This window comes from Leucoraja erinacea, chromosome 8 (assembly GCF_028641065.1).
Source record: "Leucoraja erinacea ecotype New England chromosome 8, Leri_hhj_1, whole genome shotgun sequence".
Taxonomy (NCBI): Eukaryota; Metazoa; Chordata; class Chondrichthyes; order Rajiformes; family Rajidae; genus Leucoraja; species Leucoraja erinaceus.
This window is the reverse complement of record NC_073384.1, coordinates 288,445-310,651: the sequence shown is the minus strand read 5'-3', so window position 1 is coordinate 310,651 and position 22,207 is coordinate 288,445. Positions and strand designations below refer to the sequence as shown.

Here is a 22,207-nt window from a genome sequence, read left to right as displayed (position 1 = left end):
CTGCCTGTCCCGCTGAGTTACTCCAGCATTTTGTGCGTACCTCCGATTTGAATCAGCATCTGCAGTTCATTCTTACACGTGCATTTGTGGTCATGTCTGAACTTTTCATTTTTCATGTCTGAACTTTTCATACTGAACTTTTATTTGCTCTGTCGTTTATTATATTGTTTCCAGTGTACCATGTTTCCATACTGTGTTGTGCTGCAGCAAGTAAGAATTTCCTTGTTCTACAGGGACACATGACAATAAAACACACTGGAATCTTGACTTGAATAGACTTGAATAGTCCACCTGGTCCTCACCTTTCACCCCACCAGCCGGCAAATACAACACATAATCCATCGCCATTTCCGCCACCTCCAACGTGACCCCACCACTCGCCACATCTTCCCATCTCCCCCCATGTCTGCCTTCCGCAAAGACCGCTCCCTCCGCAACTCCCTTGTCAATTCTTCCCTTCCCTCCCGCACCACCCCCTCCCCGGGTACTTTCCGTTGCAACCGCAAGAAATGCAACACCTGTCCCTTTACCTCCCCCCTCAACTCCATTCAAGGTCCCAAGCAGTTGTTCCAGGTGCGATAAAGGTTCACCTGTATCTCCTCCAACCTCATCTACTGCATCCGCTGCTCTAGATGTCAGCTGATCTACATCGGGGAGACTAAGCGTAGGTTGGGCGATCGTTTCGCCGAACACCTCCGCTCAGTCCGCAATAACCTACCTGACCTCCCGGTGGCTCAGCACTTCAACTCCCCCTCCCATTCCCAATCCGACCTCTCTGTCCTGGGTCTCCTCCATTGCCAGAGTGAGCAACACCGGGAAATTGGAGGAACAGCACCTCATATTCCGCCTGGGTTGCTTGCATCCTGATGGCATGAATGTTGAATTCTCCCTATTTTGCTAGCCCTTGCTGTCTCCTCCCCTTCCTTAACCCTCGAGCTGTCTCCTCCCATCCCCCCGCCCTCGGGCTCCTCCTCCTCCCCCTTTTCCTTCCTTCTCCCCTCCCCACCCCCCATCAGTCTGAAGAAGGGTTTCGGCCCTGAAACGTCGCCTATTTCCTTCGCTCCATAGATGCTGCTGCACCCGCTGAGTTTCTCCAGCATTTTTATTTACCTTCTTGAATAGACTTGATGGGCCGAATGCCTAATTCTGCTCCTATCATTTGTTAACATGAACTTCAGTTTATGTTCAGATGAAATAATCAAGATTTGATTGCCAGTCTTAAAGAAAGTTAATGCATGTGTTTCAGGCAGACCTGAATGTCAAGAGCTTAAAAATCTTGTAAGTGTGTTGGAACCTGATCTCGAGCGGAACTAAACAAGCGTTGGTGAACGAGAGACAGGTCAGTGGAGTTTATTTTTGTAGCATTTCACAGGAAAGTGGTTTAGTCAGAGTGTCACACACAGAGTCACGCACAGAGTCACGCACAGAGTCACACACAGAGTCACACAGAGTCACACACAGAGTCACACACAGAGTCACACACAGAGTCACACACAGAGTCACACACACAGTCACACACACAGTCACACACACAGTCACACACAGAGTCACACACACAGTCACACACAGAGTCACACACAGAGTCACACACACAGTCACACACAGAGTCACACACAGAGTCACTCACAGAGTCACTCACAGAGTCACTCACAGAGTCACACACACAGAGTCACACACACAGAGCCACACACACAGAGCCACACACACAGAGCCACACACACAGAGCCACACACACACAGAGTCACACACACAGAGTCACACACAGAGTCACACACACAGTCACACACAGACAGCACACAGTCACGCACACAGTCACGCACAGAGTCACACACAGAGTCACACACACAGTCACGCACACAGTCACGCACAGAGTCACGCACAGAGTCACACAGATAGAGTCACACACACAGAGTCACGCACAGAGTCACACACAGAGTCACACACAGAGTCACACACAGACACAGAGACAGAGTCACAGAGTGTGGAAACAGGCCATCAGCCCAACTTGCCCACACCGGCCAACATGTCTCAGCTTCACTAGTCCCACCTGCCTGCGTTTGGCCCATATCCCTCCAAGCCTGTCCAAACATGTCCTATCCATGTCCTATCCAGGTTCACCAGACTGATTCCTGGGATGTCAGGACTGTCTTATGAAGAAAGACTGGATAGACTTGGTTTATACTCTAGAATTTAGGAGATTGAGAGGGGATCTTATAGAAACTTACAAAATTCTTAAGGGGTTGGACAGGCAAGATGCAGGAAGATTGCTCCCGATGTTGGGGAAGTCCAGCACAAGGGGTCACAGCTTAAGGATAAGGGGGAAATCCTTTAAAACCGAGATGAGAAGAACTTTTTTCACACAGAGAGTGGCGAATCTCTGGAACTCTCTGCCGCAGAGGGTAGTCGAGGCCACAGTTCATTGGCTATATTTAAAAGGGAGTTAGATGTGGCCCTTGTGGCTAAGGGGATCAGGGGGTATGGAGAGAAGGCAGGTACGGGATACTGAGTTGGATGATCAGCCATGATCATATTGAATGGTGGTGCAGGCTCGAAGGGCCGAATGGCCTCAACTCCTGCACCTAATTTCTATGTTCTATGTTTCTATGTCAAATGGGCCTGTCCCACTTAGGCGACTCTTTAGGCGGCTGCCAGGGACTAATTTTAATGGAATTCACCTAAGACACCTGGCGGCAACCTACGGCAACCTACGGCAACCCACGGCAACCTACGGCAACCTACGGCAACCTACGGCAACCTACAGCAACCTACGGCAACCTACGGCAACCTACAGCAACCTACGGCAACCTACGGCAACCTACAGCAACCTACGGCAACCTACGGCAACCTACAGCAACCTACAGCAACCTACAGCAACCTACGGCAACCTACAGCAACCTACGGCAACCTACGGCAACCTACAGCAACCTACGGCAACCTACGGCAACCTACAGCAACCTACAGCAACCTACAGCAACCTACGGCAACCTACGGCAACCTACAGCAACCTACAGCAACCTAAGGCAACCTACGGCAACCTACGGCAACCTACGGCAACCTACGGCAACCTACGGCAACCTACGGCAACCTACGGCAACCTACGGCAACCTACAGCAACCTACAGCAACCTACGGCAACCTACAGCAACCTACAGGCAACCCACGGCAACCTACGGCAACCCACGGCAACCCACGGCAACCCATGGCAACCCTACGCAACCCTACGGCAACCTACGGCAACCTACAACAACCTACGACAACCTACGGCAACCTACGGCAACCTACGGCAACCTACGGCAACCTACGGCAACCCACGGCAACCTACGGCAACCTACGGCAACCTACGGCAACCTACGCCAACCTACGGCAACCCACGCCACCCTACGGCAACCCACGGCAACCTACGACAACCTACGACAACCCACGGCAACCCACGGCAACCTACGGCAACCTACGGCAACCTACAGCAACCTACGGCAACCTACGGCAACCTACGGCAACCTACGGCAACCCACGACAGCAAACACTGTCGCCACTGGCACCAAATATGGTTTCAACACGTTGAAAGTTTTGCGGAAGTCGTCTGTAGTCGCCCAAAAAAATCGCCTAAGTGGAACAGGCCCATTAGTCTTACTTATGTTGAGATAGTCCCTACCTGCTTCCACTACCTGCAACCTCCGGGAACCGCACGGAAACCTTGGGTGGGGCGCAAAGTCTCCAGAGGTTTCCGTTCATAGAAACATAGAAATTAGGTGCAGGAGTAGGCCATTCGGCCCTTCGAGCCTGCACCGCCATTCAATATGAACATGGCTGATCATCCAACTCGGTATCCTGTACCTGCCTTCTCTCCATACCCTCTGATCGCCTTAGCCACAAGGGCCACATCTAACTCCCACTTAAATATAGCCAATGAACTGTGGCCTCAACTACCTTCTCTGGCAGAGAATTCCACAGATTCACCACTCTGTGTGTGAAAAAAGTTTTCCACATCTCGGTCCTAAAATATTTCCCCCTTATCCTTAAACTGTGACCCCTTGTTCTGGACTTCCCCAACATCAGGAACAATCTTCCTGCATCTAGCCTGTCCAACCCCTTAAGAATTTTGTAAGTTTCTATAAGATCCCCCCTCAATCTTCTAAACTCTAGCGAGTACAAGCCGAGTCTATCCAGTCTTTCTTCATATGAAAGTCCTGCCATCCCAGGAATCAGTCTGGTGAACCTTCTCTGCACTCCCTCTATGGCAAGAATGTCTTTCCTCAGATTAGGAGACCAAAACTGTACTCAATACTCCAGGTGTGGTCTCACCAAGACCCTGTACAACTGCAGTAGAACCTCCCTGCTCCTATACTCAAATCCAGCAGCTTGTTCCACCCAAAAGGTTACCCCTCAGATTCCCATTAAATCTTTTCCCCTTCAACCTAGGTCCTCTAGTCCTCGATTCAGCTTCTGTGGGCAAGAGATTCTTGATTAGTGCGGGTGTCAGGGGTTATAGGGAGAAGGCAGGAGAATGGGGTTAGGAGGGAGAGTTAGATCAGCCATGATTGAATGGCGGAGTAGACTTGATGGGCCGAACAGCCTAATTCTACTGCTATTATGACCTTATGACTCTGAACTGATCGTGTGCAGAACTGAACCCTCCATTGAGTCTGTCCAAAGCAAGCGCTGTCTGCGGAGGGCGCTCAGCATCGCCAAGGACTGCTCTCACCCCAACCATGGACTGTTTACCCTCCTACCATCCGGGAGGCGCTACAGGTCTCTCCGTTGCCGAACCAGCAGGTCGAGGAACAGCTTCTTCCCGGCAGCTGCCACTCTACTCAACAACGTACCTCGGTAACTGCCAATCACCACCCCCCCAGACACTTATTATTTATTTATTTTTATTCAAATCGTTTGCTATGTCGCTCTTCCAGGGAGATGCTAAATGCATTTCGTTGTCTCTGTACTGTACACTGACAATGACAATTAAAATTGAATCTGAATCTGAATCTGAACAGGCGTTAGGGAACGAGGGACATGTCAACTCGGTCAATTTCTTTAGTATTTCAAGGCCGGGAAGTGACTAAAGATAGACAAAAAAAAAGCTGGAGTAACTCAGCGGGACAGGCAGCATCTCTGGAGAGAAGGAATGGGTGACGTTTCGGGTCCCATTCCTTCTCTCCAGAGATGCTATCCTATCCCATTGAGTTACTCCAACGTTTTTTGTGTCTCCCTTCAGTTTAAAACCGGCACCTGCAGTTCCTTCCTGCACCTGGAGTATTGCGTACAGTTTTGGTCTCCAAATCTGAGGAAGGACATTCTTGCCATAGAGGGAGTACAGAGAAGGTTAACCAGACTGATTCCTGGGATGTCAGGACTGTCTTATGAAGAAAGACTGGATAGACTTGGTTTATACTCTCTAGAATTTAGGAGATTGAGAGGGGATCTTATAGAAACTTACAAAATTCTTAAGGGGTTGGACAGGCTAGATGCAGGAAGATTGTTCCCGATGTTGGGGAAGTCCAGAACAAGGGGTCACAGCTTAAGGATAAGGGGGAAATCCTTTAAAACCGAGATGAGAAGTACATTTTTCACACAGAGAGTGGTGAATCTCTGGAACTCTCTGCCACAGAGGGTAGTTGAGGCCAGTTCATTGGCTATATTTAAGAGGGAGTTAGATGTGGCCCTTGTGGCTAAGGGGATCAGGGGGTATGGAGAGAAGGCAGGTACGGGATACTGAGTTGGATGATCAGCCATGATCATATTGAATGGCGGTGCAGGCTCAAAGGGCCGAATGGCCTACTCCTCCACCTAATTTCTATGTTTCTATGTTTCTATGTCAAATGGGCCTGTCCCACTTAGGCGACTCTTTAGGCGGCTGCCAGGGACTAATTTTAATGGAATTCACCTAAGACACGTGGCGGCAACCTACGGCAACCCACGGCAACCTACGGCAACCTACGGCAACCTACAGCAACCTACGGCAACCTACAGCAACCTACGGCAACCTACGGCAACCTACAGCAACCTACGGCAACCTACAGCAACCTACGGCAACCTACAGCAACCTACGACAACCTACGACAACCTACGACAACCCACGGCAACCTACGACAACCTACGACAACCCACGGCAACCTACGGCAACCTACGACAACCTACGGCAACCTACGGCAACCTACAGCAACCTACAGCAACCCACGGCAACCCACGGCAACCCACGGCAAACGGCAACCACGGCAACCTACGGCAACCACGGCAACCTACGGCAACCTACGACAACCTACGGCAACCTACGGCAACCTACGGCAACCTACGGCAACCTACGGCAACCTACGGCAACCTACGGCAACCTACGGCAACCTACAGCAACCCACGGCAACCTACGGCAACCCACAGCAACCCACGGCAACCTACGACAACCTAAGCAACCTACAGCAACCTACAGCAACCCACGGCAACCTACAGCAACCCACGGCAACCTACGACAACCTACGACAACCTACAGCAACCTACAGCAACCCACGGCAACCTACAGCAACCCACGGCAACCTACGACAACCTACGACAACCTACGACAACCCACGGCAACCCACGGCAACCCACGGCAACCCACGGCAACCTACAGCAACCTACGACAACCTACGACAACCCACGGCAACCCACGCAACCTCCGACAACCTACGACAACCTACGACAACCCACGGCAACCCACGGCAACCCACGGCAACCCACGGCAACGGCAACCTACGACAACCTACAGCAACCTACGGCAACCTACAGCAACCTACGGCAACCCACGGCAACCCACGGCAACCCACGGCAACCTACGGCAACCTACGGCAACCTACGGCAACCCACGACAGCAAACACTGTCGCCACTGGCACCAAATATGGTTTCAACACGTTGAAAGTTTTGCGGAAGTCGTCTGTAGTCGCCCAAAAAAATCGCCTAAGTGGAACAGGCCCATTAGTCTTACTTATGTTGGGATAGTCCCTACCTGCTTCCACTACCTGCAACCTCCGGGAACCGCACGGAAACCTTGGGTGGGGCGCAAAGTCTCCAGAGGTTTCCGTTCATAGAAACATAGAAAATAGGTGCAGGAGTAGGCCATTCGGCCCTTCGAGCCTGCACCGCCATTCAATATGATCATGGCTGATCATCCAACTCAGTATCCCGTACCTGTCTTCTCTCCATACCCCCTGATCCCCTTAGCCACAAGGGCCACATCTAACTCCCTCTTAAATATAGCCAATGAACTGTGGCCTCAACTACCTTCTGTGGCAGAGAGTTCCACAGATTCACCACTCTCTGTGTGAATAAAAGGTTCTAAAAGATTTCCCCTTTATCCTTAAGCTGTGACCCCTTGTTCTGGACTTCCCCAACATCGGGAACAATCTTCCTGCATCTAGCCTGTCCAACCCCTTAAGAATTTTATAAGTTTCTATAAGATCCCCCCTCAATCTTCTAAATTCTAGCGCGTACAAGCCGAGTCTATCCAGTCTTTCTTCATATGAAAGTCCTGCCATCCCAGGAATCAGTCTGGTGAACCTTCTCTGTACTCCCTCTATGGCAAGAATGTCTTTCCTCAGATTAGGAGACCAAAACTGTACGCAATACTCCAGGTGTGGTCTCACCAAGACCCTGTACAACTGCAGTAGAACCTCCCTGCTCCTATACTCAAATCCAGCAGCTTGTTCCACCCAAAAGGTTACCCCTCAGATTCCCATTAAATCTTTTTCCCATCAACCTATGTCCTTTAGTCCTCGATTCAGCTTCTGTGGGCAAGAGATTCTTGATCAGTGCGGGTGTCAGGGATTATGGGGAGAAGGCAGGAGAATGGGGTTAGGAGGGCGAGTTAGATCAGCCATGATTGAATGGCGGAGTAGACTTGATGGGCCGAACGGCCTAATTCTACTGCTATTATGACCTTATGACTCTGAACTGAACTGTACTGATCTCGTGCAGAACTAAACAGGCGTTAGGGAACGAGAGATATGTCAACTCGGTAAATTTTTTTAGTCTTTCAAGGCCGGGAAGTGACTAAAGATAGACAAAACAAAAGCTGGAGTAACTCAGCGGGACAGGCAGCATCTCTGGAGAGAAGAAATGGGTGATGTTTCAGGTCCCATTCCTTCTCTCCAGAGATGCTATCCTATCCCATTGAGTTACTCCAACATTTTGTGTCTTCCTTCAGTTTAAAACCGGCACCTTAAGTTCCTTCCTGCACCTGGAGTATTGCGTACAGTTTTTGGTCTCCAAATCTGAGGAAGGACATTATTGCCATAGAGGGAGTGCAGAGAAGGTTCACCAGACTGATTCCTGGGATGTCAGGACTGTCTTATGAAGAAAGACTGGATAGACTTGGTTTATACTCTCTAGAATTTAGGAGATTGAGAGGGGATCTTATAGAAACTTACAAAATTCTTAAGGGGTTGGACAGGCTAGATGCAGGAAGATTGCTCCCGATGTTGGGGAAGTCCAGGACAAGGGGTCACAGCTTAAGGATAAGGGGGAAATCCTTTAAAACCGAGATGAGAAGAACCTTTTTCACACAGAGAGTGGTGAATCTGTGGAACTCTCTGCCACAGAGGGTAGTCGAGGCCACAGTTCATTGGCTATATTTAAGAGGGAGTTAGATGTGGCCCTTGTGGCTAAAGGGATCAGGGGGTATGGAGAGAAGGCAGGGATGGGATACTGAGTTGGATGATCAGCCATGATCATATTGAATGGCGGTGCAGGCTCGAAGGGCCGAATGGCCTACTCCTGCACCTAATTTCTATGTTTCTATGTTTCTATGTTTCTATGGAGGAGATAGTTGAGGCTGAGACTATCCCAACATAAGTAACACTAATGTCCCACTCAGGCGATTTTAGCCGAATGGCCTCTACTCCTGCACCTAATTTCTATGTTTCTATGTTTCTAGGAAAGTGACTAGTTCTTGCCAGTTCCCCTTGCCCAGTTCACCTCTGAATCCTAGGACAGGTGACCGCTGCATCCGAGTACATTGACGGAGCTGGGAGCTGACTGAAGGGGCACCGCGCGCCAGTGTTCGTGGAGAGGATCACCTCGTACAGTGCCTAATGAGGAAAGGGTTGCAAGTGTGATCTACAGAGACAGCTCTGGAGATTGCCGGCTGACAAGATCAGACCACTTCATGCTTACAATGTTTTTTTTTTCTCCTCTCTCTCTCCGTCACCTGGCTGTTCAGCAGATTAAAATCTTCCAGGTATAAGACTCTTGAAAACAAAGCCTGACACTCGTGCTGAGGTCGGGGGAGGGTGGGGGGGGGGGGGGTTTAATGAAGAGCTCTGACATCCACTTACTCCATCTGTAACATCTAGGATTGCAAGGTAGGCAATATACTCGCATCTTTCAAGTTTGCAGGGTTTTATTAATAATTAGATCCATTTAAGCTCTCTGACTCGTCCCATGGAATTCTCTGCCTCAGAGGGCGGTGGAGGCAGGTTCTCTGGATACTTTCAAGAGAGAGCTGGAGTCGGGGGATATGGGGAGAAGGCAGGAACGGGGTACTGATTGGGGATGATCAGCCATGATCACATTGAAGGCTCGAAGGGCCGAATGGCCTACTCCTGCACCTATTACCTATCTATGACTATGACATACAGGCATCAGAGGTTACATAGAACATAGAAACATAGAAATTAGGTGCAGGAGTAGGCCATTCGGCCCTTCGAGCCTGCACCGCCATTCAATATGATCATGGCTGATCATCCAACTCAGTATCCCGTACCTGCCTTCTCTCCATACCCCCTGATCCCCTTAGCCACAAGGGCCACATCTAACTCCCTCTTAAATATAGCCAATGAACTGTGGCCTCAACTACCCTCTGCGGCAGAGAGTTCCAGAGATTCACCACTCTCTGTGTGAAAAAAGTTCTTCTCATCTCGGTTTTAAAGGATTTCCCTCTTATCCTTAAGCTGTGACCCCTTGTCCTGGACTTCCCTAACATCGGGAACAATCTTCCTGCATCTAGCCTGTCCAACCCCTTAAGAATTTTGTAAGTTTCTATAAGATCCCCTCTCAATCTCCTAAATTCTAGAGAGTATAAACCAAGTCTATCCAGTCTTTCTTCATAAGACAGTCCTGACATCCCAGGAATCAGGAATCAATCATAAATAATTAGATCCATTTAAGCTCTGCCTTGTCCCGTGGAATTCTCTGCCTCAGAGGGCGGTGGAGGCCGGTTCTCTGGATACTTTCAAGAGAGAGCTAGATAGGGCGTTTAAAGATAGCGGAGTCAGGGGATATGGGGAGAAGGCTGGAACGGGGTACTGATTGGGGATGATCAGCCATGATCACATTGAATGGCTCGAAGGGCCGAATGGCCTACTCCTGCACCTATTACCTATCTATGACTATGACATACAGGCATCAGAGGTTGTGGGGAGAAGGCAGGAGAATGGGGTTAGGAGGGAGAGATAGATCAGCCATGATTGAATGGTGGAGTAGACCTGATGGGCCGAATGGCCCTAATTCTGCTCAAATCACCTTGTGATCTTATGGTGACCCAGCCCCCTCAAACATCACAATTGCAGTCAGCTTTTTCAAGCAAGATCTAATCTTTTGTTCTCAAAGTATCTGGAATTGAAAGCAATCCTTGTCCTAAAGGCATGTAGAAACTGACCCCTTGTTGTATGTGTGCTACATGCAACCTTCCCCCCATTGATGAACTGTACACTGCAAGGGCCAGGAAGCGAGCGGGCAAGATCATCTCTGACCCCTCTCACCCTGGCCACAAACTCTTTGAATCACTTCCCTCTGGAAGGCGACTCCGGACTGTCAAAGCTGCCACAGCCAGACATAAAAACAGTTTTTATCCACGAGTAGTTGCTCTACTCAACAGCCAAAAATCTGTAGCCTCCCTTTGATCTGGTATTTTATTTAATTCACATGTTTAATTGATAATGTTTTATTATTAATGTTTAATGTTTTATGCGTCATTCCTAACTGTCACTGTATGTCATTGTTGTCACTTGCGAGCGGAGCACCAAGGCAAATTCCTTGTATGTGAATACTTGGGCCAATAAACATTCATTCATTCATTCATTCATTCATTCATGTGTTGCGAGGTAATGTATGCGTGTTGCATCCGGTTTCTCAAATCCATTGTGAATAAGCTTTATGGAACCAAATTTCTTAAGGAGAGCCAAGGCCCATGTGGTGAATCTCTGGAACTCTCTGCCACAGAAGGTAGTTGAGGCCAGTTCATTGGCTATATTTAAGAGGGAGTTAGATGTGGCCCTTGTGGCCAAGGGGATCAGGGGGTATGGAGAGAAGGCAGGTACGGGATACTGAGTTGGATGATCAGCCATGATCATATTAAATGGCGGTGCAGGCTCGAAGGGCCGAATGGCCTACTCCTGCACCTAATTTCTATGTTTCTATGTTTCTATGTGAGTCCACGTTAGTGCTTGACCCACAGAACGAGGATCGATTGTTTATAGTTCCGTCCCTTTCTCCATTGAAAATAAGCAACGGTAAATCTCTGGGTTATTAACAGTGACTGGGTTTAATGCCATGGAGCTGAAAGATTAAACTTTTGATGCGGTTTTTGCAGAACCAGGTAGGAACAATTTTCAAGCCATTCACATCAGGCAGCCATTGGATCGGGTCTAGGAAATATGCATCTATTTACGACTGGTGAATGTGTTTCAATTTTAATTGCTTCCGGTCTAAGTCCAACTTGGAGAGGAAGGTTCACCAAAGTGCTGCCATATGTCATTACTGGCTGGCTCAAACCGACACATGTGAAATGCAGAAATGCTCAAACAAGAGGACATGACTTCGGAATTAAGGGACAGAAGTTTAGGGGTAACATGAGGGGGAACTTCTTTACTCAGAGAGTGGTAGCGGTGTGGAATGAGCTTCCAGTGGAAGTGGTGGAGGCAGGTTCATTGGTATCATTTAAAAATAAATTGGATCGGCATATGGATGAGAAGGGAATGGAGGGTTATGGTATGAGTGTAGGCAGGTGGGACTAAGGGGAAAAAAAGTTGTTCGGCACGGACTTGTAGGGCCGAGATGGCCTGTTTCCGTGCTGTAATTGTTATATGGTTATATGGTTAAATAAGCGGCAAGATTAGCAGGGGAAAATCGAGCTCCCCTGAATGGCCAGCGATCACCCGCCCGCTCGCACTAGTTCTAGAAACATAGAAACATAGAAATTAGGTGCAGGAGTAGGCCATTCGGCCCTTCGAGCCTGCACCGCCATTTAATATGATCATGGCTGATCATCCAACTCAGTATCCCATACCTGCCTTCTCTCCATCTATCTATCTTATCCCACTCTCTCATCCACTCCCTACACACAAGGGGGCTATTGACAGAGGGGGCGATTAACCTACAAACCCGCAGGTCTCTGGGATGTGGGAGGAAACCGGAGCGCCCGGAGAAAACCCACGAGGTCACAGGGAGAACATGCAGACTCCACAGAAGCAGGATCCAAAAGGTATTGTCTGTGGAGGTCGGAGCCATCCCTTGCTTTGAGGTAGACAAAAATGCTGGAGAAACTCAGCGGGTGCAGCAGCATCTATGGAGCGAAGGAAATAGGCAACGTTTCGGGTCGAAACCCAAGGGGAAATAGGCAACGTTTCGGGTCGAAACCCAAGGGGTTTCGGCCCGAAACGTTACCCATTTCCTTCGCTCCATAGATGCTGCTGCACCGGCTGAGTTACTCCAGCACTTTTGTCTACCTTATATATATATATATATATATGCCCCTGTCCCACCTAGGAAACCCGAAGGGAAACCTCTGAAGAATTTGCGCCCCACCCAAGGTTTCCGTGCGGTTCCCGGAGGTTTTTGTCAGTCCCCCTGCCTGCTTCCACTACCTGCAACCTCCGGGAACCGCACGGAAACCTTGGGTGGGGCGCAAAGTCTCCAGAGGTTTCCGTTCATAGAAACATAGAAATGAGGTGCAGGAGTAGGCCATTCGGCCCTTCGAGCCTGCACTGCCATTCAATATGATCATGGCTGATCATCCAACTCAGTATCCCGTACCTGCCTTCTCTCCATACCCCCTGATCCCTTTAGCCACAAGGGCCACATCTAACTCCCTCTTAAATATAGCCAATGAACTGTGGCCTCAACTACCTTCTGTGGCAGAGAATTCCACAGATTCACCACTCTCTGTGTGAAAAATGTTTTCCTCATCTTGGTCCTAAAGGATTTCCCCCTTATCCTTAAGCTGTGACCCCTTGTTCCGGACTTCCCCAACATCGGGAACAATCTTCCTGCATCTAGCCTGTCCAACCCCTTAAGGATTTTGTAAGTTTCTATAAGATCCCCCCTTAATCTTCTAAATTCTAGCGAGTACAAACCGAGTCTATCCAGTCTTTCTTCATATGAAAGTCCTGACATCCCAGGAATCAGTCTGGTGAACCTTCTCTGTACTCCCTCTATGGCAAGAATGTCTTTCCTCAGATTAGGAGACCAAAACTGTATGCAATACTCCAGGTGTGGCCTCACCAAGACCCTGTGCAACTGCAGTAGAACCTCCCTGCTCCTATACTCAAATCCTTTTGCTATGAATGCTAACATACCATTCGCCTTCTTCACTGCCTGCTGCACCTGCATGCCTACTTTCAATGACTGGTGTACCATGACACCCAGGTCTCGTTGCATCTTCCCCCTTTCCTAATCGGCCACCATTCAGATAATAATCTACTTTCCCGTTTTTGCCACCAAAGTGAATAACCTCACATTTATCCACATTATACTGCATCTGCCATGCATTTGCCCGTTCAGGTTTCCTAAGTGGGACAAGGGCATAACTTTGATTAGTGCGGGTGTCAGAGGTTATGGGGAGAAGGCAGGAGAATGGGGTTAGGAGGGAGAGAGAGATCGGCCATGATTGAATGGTGGGGTAGACTTGATGGGCCGAATGGCCTAATTCTGCCTCTACAATGAATGAATTTAAAGTACCATCTCAATCACTGAAAACTTAAGGGACATCTAGTTCAGTTTAGTTTATTGTCACGTGTAGCGAGGTACAGTGAAAAGCTTTTGTTGCGTGCTAACCAGTCAGCGGAAAGACAATACATGATGAGGGATAACGTTTAGTGCAAGGTAAAGCCAGCAGAGTCCGATCAAGGATAGTCCGAGGGTCACCAATGAGGTAGATAGTAGTTCAGCACTGCTCTCTGGTCTAATGCTGTATGTGTGCATCTGTTACTGAATTATGATGTACTTATAAATGAGATTATAACAATTATATTTATAATTATACTGGGAACCACGGTGGCGCAGCGGTAGAATTGCAGCCTTACAGCGCTTGCAGCACCGGAGACCCGGGTTCGATCCTGACTACGGGTGCTGTCGGTACGGAGTTTGCACGTTCTCCCCGTGACCTGCGTGGGTTTTCTTCGGAAAAAATTGTCCCCAGTGTGTGTAGGTTATAGCGTCAGTGTGCAGGGATGGCTGGTCGGCACGGACACGGCGGGCCGAAGGGCCTTGCCATAGAGGGAGTGCAGAGACGGTTCACCAGACTGATTCCTGGGATGTCAGGACTGTCTTATGAAGAAAGACTGGATAGACTTGGTTTATACTCTCTAGAATTTAGAAGATTGAGGGGGGATCTTATAGAAACTTACAAAATTCTTAAGGGGTTGGACAGGCTAGATGCAGGAAGATTGTTCCCGATGTTGGGGAAGTCCAGGACAAGGGGTCACAGCTTAAGGATAAGGGGGAAATCCTTTTTAGGACGAGATGAGAAGAACTTTTTTCACACAGAGAGTGGTGAATCTGTGGAACTCTCTGCCGCAGAGGGTAGTTGAGGCCAGTTCATTGGCTATATTTAAGAGGGAGTTAGATGTGGCCCTTGTGGCTAAAGGGATCAGGGGGTATGGAGAGAAGGCAGGTACAGGATACTGAGTTGGATGATCAGCCATGATCATATTGAATGGCGGTGCAGGCTTGAAGGGCCGAATGGCCTCTACTCCTGCACCTATTGTCTATGTTTCGATGTTTCTATGTCCCCTACTGACCAAACTAAAACTAAGCATGCACAAGCCCCAGCGGAGAGGTCCAGAATGGAATGTGCAACGCTTTGGGGAATATCCATTTTGATCAGTGGAGATAAGGAGCCCTGGCAACAGGCCTCGAGTTAGTGGATGGATGTGGACTCGCTGATAGACTGCCAGAGAAAACAAGGCATTCGCCACGGGGGCCAGATGCACATGCAGAATTAAGAACCGCCTGTTCTTCAAAGCGCTAAGCAGGCCTGTCTGAATTGGGTTGAGCCCTGTGCCCTGAGGTGCAAAAAATTAATTAATAAGTGATACACAAGACTAAAGAGAGGCTCAAGACATCAGTGGTTTTCATTCATCATAATTTAATTTATTATGAAAGTTTGTTATGAAACGTGACCCTATCTGAAAATCTAACTCTTTAGAATTTAGTGGTTGTGTGTCTTGTTGCTTTTCACCTATAACCATATATAACCATATAACAATTACAGCACGGAAACAGGCCATCTCGGCCCTACAAGTCCATGCCGAACAAATTTTTTTCCCCTTAGTCCCACCTGCCTGCACTCATACCATAACCCTCCATTCCCTTCTCATCCATATGCCTAACCAATTTATTTTTAAATGATACCAATGAACCTGCCTCCACCACTTCCACTGGAAGCTCATTCCACACCGCCACCACTCTCTGAGTAAAGAAGTTCCCCCTCATATTACCCCTAAACTTCTGTCCCTTAATTCTCAAGTCATGTCCTCTTGTTTGAATCTTCCCTATTCTCAAAGGGAAAAGCTTATCCACGTCAACTCTGTCTATCCCTCTCATCATTTTAAAGACCTCTATCAGGTCCCCCCTTAACCTTCTGCGCTCCAGAGAATAAAGACCTAACTTATTCAACCTATCTCTGTAACTTAGTTGGCTGTGACCTAGTATGGCTGTGCGGTGATTGGTACGTGCAACAATAAACTGGCCTTCAAGCCTTGAACAGGCCCTTCAGCCCAAAAGGTCCGTACTGAACATGATGCCGGATTAAACTAATCTTATCTTCCTGCTTTGATCCCCGCACATTAACACTATCCAACACACACGAGGGATAATGTTACCTTTTTATACCGAGCCATTTATCCCGCAAACCTGTACGTCTTTGGAGTGTGGGAGGAATCCGATGACCAGGTACAGCAGGCAGTGAAGAAAGCCAATGGCATGTTGGCCTTCATAACAAGAGGAGTTGAGTATAGGAGCACAGAGGTCCTTCTGCAGTTGTACAGGGCCCTTGTGAGACCACACCTGGAGTATTGTGTGCAGTTTACGTCCCCTAATTTGAGGAAGGACATTGAGGGAGTGCAGCGTAGGTTCACCAGGTTAATTCCCGGGATGGCGGGACTGTCATATGCTGAGAGAATGGAGCAGCTGGGCTTGTACACTCTGGCGTTTAGAAGGATGAGAGGTTCTCTCAGATGTGGCCCTTGTGGCTAAGGGGATCAGGGGGTATGGAGAGAAGGCAGGTACGGGATACTGAGTTGGATGATCAGCCATGATCATATTGAATGACGGTGCAGGCTCGAAGGGCAGAATGGCCTACTCCTGCACCTAATTTCTATGTTTCTATGTTTCTATCTCATTGAAACATATAAGATTATTAAGGGTTTGGACACGCTAGAGGCAGGAAACATGTTCCCGATGTTGGGGGAGTCCAGAACCAGGGGCACACAGTTTAAGAATAAGGGGTAAGCCATTTAGAACGGAGAGGAGGAAACACTTTTTCACACAGAGAGTTGTGAGTCTGTGGAATTCTCTGCCTCAGAGGGCGGTGGAGGCCGGTTCTCTAGATACTTTCAAGAGAGAGCTAGATAGGGCTCTTAAAGATAGCGCAGTCAGGGGATATGGGGAGAAGGCAGGAACGGGGTACTGATTGGGGATGATCAGCCATGATCACATTGAATGGCGGTGCTGGCTCGAAGGGCCGAGTGGCCTCTGCTCCTGCACCTATTGTCTATTGTCTATCCCGGAGAAAACCCAGGCAGGTCACGGGGAGAAGGTAGAAACTCCGTACAGACAGCACCCGTAGTCAGGATGGAACCCGGGTCTCTGGCGCTGTGAGGCAGCAACTCTACCGCTGCGCCACCGTGACGCCCGTATATAATACGTGACTGGCGGAATGGCCGGCGTTGCACCTGAGAGAGAGAGAAAACATGGAAGAGTTTAATTTCTCAGGTGTTCTTGGTTACAATCGGACATTCAGTGTTGCTCTTCCTGGCCCTGTCCCAATGTACGAGCTAATCCAAGAGTTCTCCCGAGTTTCCCCTGATTCGAACTCGGAGAATTACGGTAATGGCCGCTCGTAGGTACTCAGGGCTCTCGTGGACAATTTTCAACATGTTGAAAAATCTTCACGAGTCTTCACGAGCTTACCGCGTTTCCCGAGTACCTGCCGTTAGCGTTACGAGCCACTAAGAGACGTCCCCGAGCTCCGACGTACATTCTACGCGCTTACCACGAGTTTGATTTTTTTTTTTAAATCGGAAGAGATCTTGGAATGAACTCGTACAGTGGGACAGGGCCGTCAGTTCGGGTCACGACTTTCTAAAGTGTAAATGTGCAGACACTGAAGTAAACGTGATCACGGGCGGTTCAGTCAAGGGTCACGATCATTGAACTAATTAATGAACATGTCAATAAATGCAGAAAAAACACTGCTGTAGCTCCAACTAGGAGCGTTTTGAATCAATAGGGAGACGTGTTACAATGAAGGATTCTAAAACTACAGGCCACAGGCTTTAGGTGGGAAGGGGGAGGTTTCAGAGGAACCTCAGGGATAACTTTTTTTACGCAGGGAAAGCTAAGCTAGCCCCACTTGTCCACGTTCCACTGGCCCATCTCACTCCAGCCTTTTGTGCCTATCTTATAGAAACATAGAAAATAGGTGCAGGAGTAGAGGCCATTCGGCCCTTCGAGCCTGCACCATTCGCCATTCAATATGATCATGGCTGATCATCCAACTCAGTATCCCGTACCTGCCTTCTCTCCATACCCCCTGATCCCTTTAGCCACAAGGGCCACATCTAACTCCCTCTTGAATATAGCCAATGAACTGTGTGGCCTCAACTACCTTCTGTGGCAGAGAATTCCACAGATTCACCACTCTCTGTGTGAAAAATGTTTTCCTCATCTCGGTCCTAAAAGATTTCCCCCTTATCCTTAAACTGTGACCCCTTGTCCTGGACTTCCCCGACTATTCAAATTATCTTTAGTCTGTGCTGTAGATTGAGTTGGAATCGGTTTTGGCTGCACAGTTATGAGTGTATACGGAGTATAGTAGTGGCTGAGAACATGACCTTGGGGGGCATCAGTGGCAGAGATTGTCGGGGAGGATGATGTGTCTCCTCTCCTCACAGATTGTGGCCTGTTCACTTTGTCTGGTCAGGGACCCAGATTTGTTACAAGATAACCCTGCATCATTTTACCCCGTTAAAACATCATATTCCACGCAACAGTTCAGTTCAACTCACACAAAGAGCCAAGTCAGCGGATATTTTTAAGGCAGAGATGGACAGATTTGTGATTAGTGCGGGTGTCAGGGGTTACGGGTAGAAGGGGGTTAGGAAGGAGAGATAGATCTGAGGAAGGACATCCAAATCTGAGGAAGGACATTATTGCCATAGAGGGAGTGCAGAGAAGGTTCACCAGACTGATTCCTGGGATGTCAGGACTGTCTTATGAAGAAAGACTGGATAGACTTGCTTTATACTCTCTAGAATTTAGGAGATTGAGAGGGGATCTTATAGAAACTTACAAAATTCTTAAGGGGTTGGACAGGCTAGATGCAGGAAGATTGCTTCCGATGTTGGGGAAGTCCAGGACAAGGGGTCACAGCTTAAGGATAAGGGGGAAATCCTTTAAAACCGAGATGAGAAGAACTTTTTTCACACAGAGAGTGGTGAATCTGTGGAACTCTCTGCCGCAGAGGGTAGTCGAGGCCACAGTTCATTGGCTATATTTAAGAGGGAGTTAGATGTGGCCCTTGTGGCCAAGGGGATCAGGGGGTATGGAGAGAAGGCAGGTACGGGATACTGAGTTGGATGATCAGCCATGATCATATTGAATGGCGGTGCAGGCTCGAAGGGCCGAATGGCCTCTACTACTGCACCTAATTTCTATGTTCCTATGTTTCTATCAGCCGTAATTGAATAGCGGAGTAGACTTGATGGGCCGAATGGCCTAATTCTACTCCTATCCCTTATGGCCGTGTATATGCCAGTGGAGTGTACAGGTCGAGGATCAGTCTTGTAGATTTGAAGTTTAGTTTCGGTAAGAACTGGAGATGCTGGTGCAAAGAGCACCAGGGGTGGCGGGGAGATGGCCAGCCCTGCCAGCAGTCTGTTCATTTGGGGGGATGGGGGGGGGGGGGGGAGGGGAACATTGTTTTTTCAAGTTCCTACCTTCCCAGAGATGTGATCAATTTCCGGATCACATTCTCTGGGCTCTGCAGCCTACCATCGCTGGAGCTGGGAGCCTCCTCGTACTGTCGTGAGGCCCACCGTGGGGCGCGGACTTAACATCGGAGCGGATCCCTTGCCTGGGGTCGCTCCCACCGCAGCCTGCAGACTTACCAACAAGGGCTCGCAGTCTCGGGTGAGGCCGAGTCGGGAGCTCCAACGCCGCGGAAGGTTCGACCAGCCCCGACGTGAAGTTCGATCGCCCGGTGCGGGGGAGCTGACATCCCCCCCGATGCAGGAGCTGATCGCCTCGACGCGGAGAGCCCAAACGCCGCCGGCTACGGGAGTCAAGATCATCCCGTCAACGGGGGCTCGAGGCCCACGACCGAGGAAGAACAAAAGGAAGAGACTTGAAGTTTATTTCACCTTCCATCACAGTGGGGAATGTGTGGGAGTCACTGTGGTGGATGTTGATGTTAAAATGTGTTTTTGAGTGATCTGTTGCTTCTAATTGTATAACTGACCTGGACAATGAAATTCCTCATATGTTGCAAAACATACTTGGTGAATAAAGTCTGATTCTGATTCTGATTCTGAAATCGAAGGGAGACAAAAATAACTCAGCGGGACAGGCAGCATCTCTGGAGAGAAGGGACGGGTGACGTTTTGGGTTGAGACCCTTCTTCAGACTTGAAGTTTAGTTTAGTTTAGAGTTGCAGTACAGAAACAGGCCCTTCGGCCCACCAGGTCCGTGCCGGCCGGCGATCCCTACACATTAACACTATCCTACACGCATGAGGGATCATTCTTACATTTACCGAAGCTAATGAACCTACAAACCTGTGCATCTCTGGAGTGTGGGAGGAAACCGGAGCACCCGGAGTAAAACCCACGCAGGTCACAGGGAGAACGTGCAAACTCCGTACAGACAGCCCCCGTAGTCGGGATGAAACCCGGGTCTCTGGTGCTCTACCGCTGCACCACCGTGCCACCCTGATTTGTGAATCATGGAACCTTTGAGTGAATGTATGACCTACCAGAAACTATTTATTTCATACGTCCACGGGTTATAGGAGCAGAGTTAGGCAACTCCACCATTCAATCATGGCTGATTTATCTCTCCCTCCTAACCCCATTCTCCTGCCTTCTCCCCATAACCCCTGACACCCGTACTAATCAAGAATCTGCTGATCTCTGCCTTAAAAATATCCATAGACACAGCCTTCTGTGGCATAGAATTCCACATATTCACCACCCTCTGATGAAAAAATTCCTCCTCATCTCCTTCCTAAAGGGACGTCCTTTAATTTTGAGGCTGTGACCTCTGGCCCTAGACTCTCCCACTAGTGGAAACATCCTCTCCACATCCACTCTGTCCAAGGCCTTTCACTATTCTGTACGTTACATTTTATTCTGTAGGTAGACAGATTAATATTGCAGATAAATACAGAGATAGGTTACAGAGTAAGGTTGAATAAGTTAGGTCTTTATTCTCTGGAGCGCAGAAGGTTAAGGGGGGACTTGATAGAGGTCTTTAAAATGATGAGAGGGATAGACAGAGTTGATGTGGACAAGCTTTTCCCTTTGAGAATAGGGAAGATTCAAACAAGAGGACATGACTTCAGAATTAAGGGACAGAAGTTTAGGGGTAACATGAGGGGGAACTTCTTTACTCAGAGAGTGGTAGCGGTGTGGAATGAGCTTCCAGTGGAAGTGGTGGAGGCAGGTTCGTTGGTATCCTTTAAAAATAAATTGGATAGGCATATGGATGAGAAGGGAATGGAGGGTTATGGTATGAGTGCAGGCAGGTGGGACTAAGGGGAAAAAAGTTGTTCGGCACGGACTTGTAGGGCCGAGATGGCCTGTTTCCGTGCTGTAATTGTTATATGGTTATATGGTTATATGGTTTAAATAATCGTGAATAAATAGATGGGACAGAAGGGCAGGCAGATAGAAAGTCTCTCTGATGGACAATCAACGAAGAAGACCCATGGACTCAAACGGACACAGATGGCAAGATACATACAGTAGATACGTTTGTGTAGGAAGTGACTGCAGATGCTGGTTTAAAATGGAGATAGACACAGAATGCTCGAGTAACTTAACGGGCCAGGCAGCATCTCTGGAGAGAAGGAATGGGTGACGTCTCGGGTCGAGACTTTGGGTCTATACATTGTTAGGTAAATGGGTTTATCGGTAGACGTGTAGATGGACAGGTAGGCAGACCAATGCTCATATAAATAGATAATGGGATAGGTTGGTGGAGGTACAGTGAATCTGAAGAAGGATCCCGACCTGAAACGTCACCTATCCATGTTCTCCACAGATGCTGCCTGACCCGCTGAGTTACTCCAGCACTCTGTGAAACGTCACCTGACGGGGCTGCTCCTCAAGTTGCGGTTGCGTTTTAGTCCCACAATCCTGGTGTTAGGACACAGGGCAGGGCCTATTGGGGTTGGGGTGGGACCTCCCTGGTTTGCTCCTGGGCCTGGCCAAGATGGCCATTCGCGGGTCCAGGCAGCGGGCGGTCGATGGTCATGGTAGAGTCGGCTGCCCGCCCCTCTTCTGGGCCGACGGCCGTGCTCGCGTGACCCTGAAGATGGAACACGCGGTGTGCATGGGGAGTCTGGAGGCCTTCCGTGAATGCTGGGCGCCGCGGAGGCTCGAGAGCGTTGTAGATAATGACTGCACCATTGTATTATAATGGCAGCTTGATGTATTGTAACCGCTACCTTCAGGTAGAATGTAGAATTTTCGTTTGAGTCTCACTGGGGTTCAAATGATAATAAATTTGTATTGTATTGTACAGG

At 48.8% G+C, this 22,207-nt stretch overlaps 1 long non-coding RNA gene across 1 annotated transcript; it reads left to right on the top strand.

Moving 5' to 3' along the window:
• The first annotated feature begins 1,225 nt into the window (after window positions 1-1,225).
• LOC129699232 (uncharacterized) lies at window positions 1,226-21,298 on the top strand. Its single transcript, XR_008723807.1, has 3 exons — window positions 1,226-1,339; window positions 8,900-9,202; window positions 19,451-21,298. It is a non-coding gene; the product is annotated as an uncharacterized LOC129699232 (long non-coding RNA).
• The last annotated feature ends 909 nt before the right edge of the window (window positions 21,299-22,207 follow it).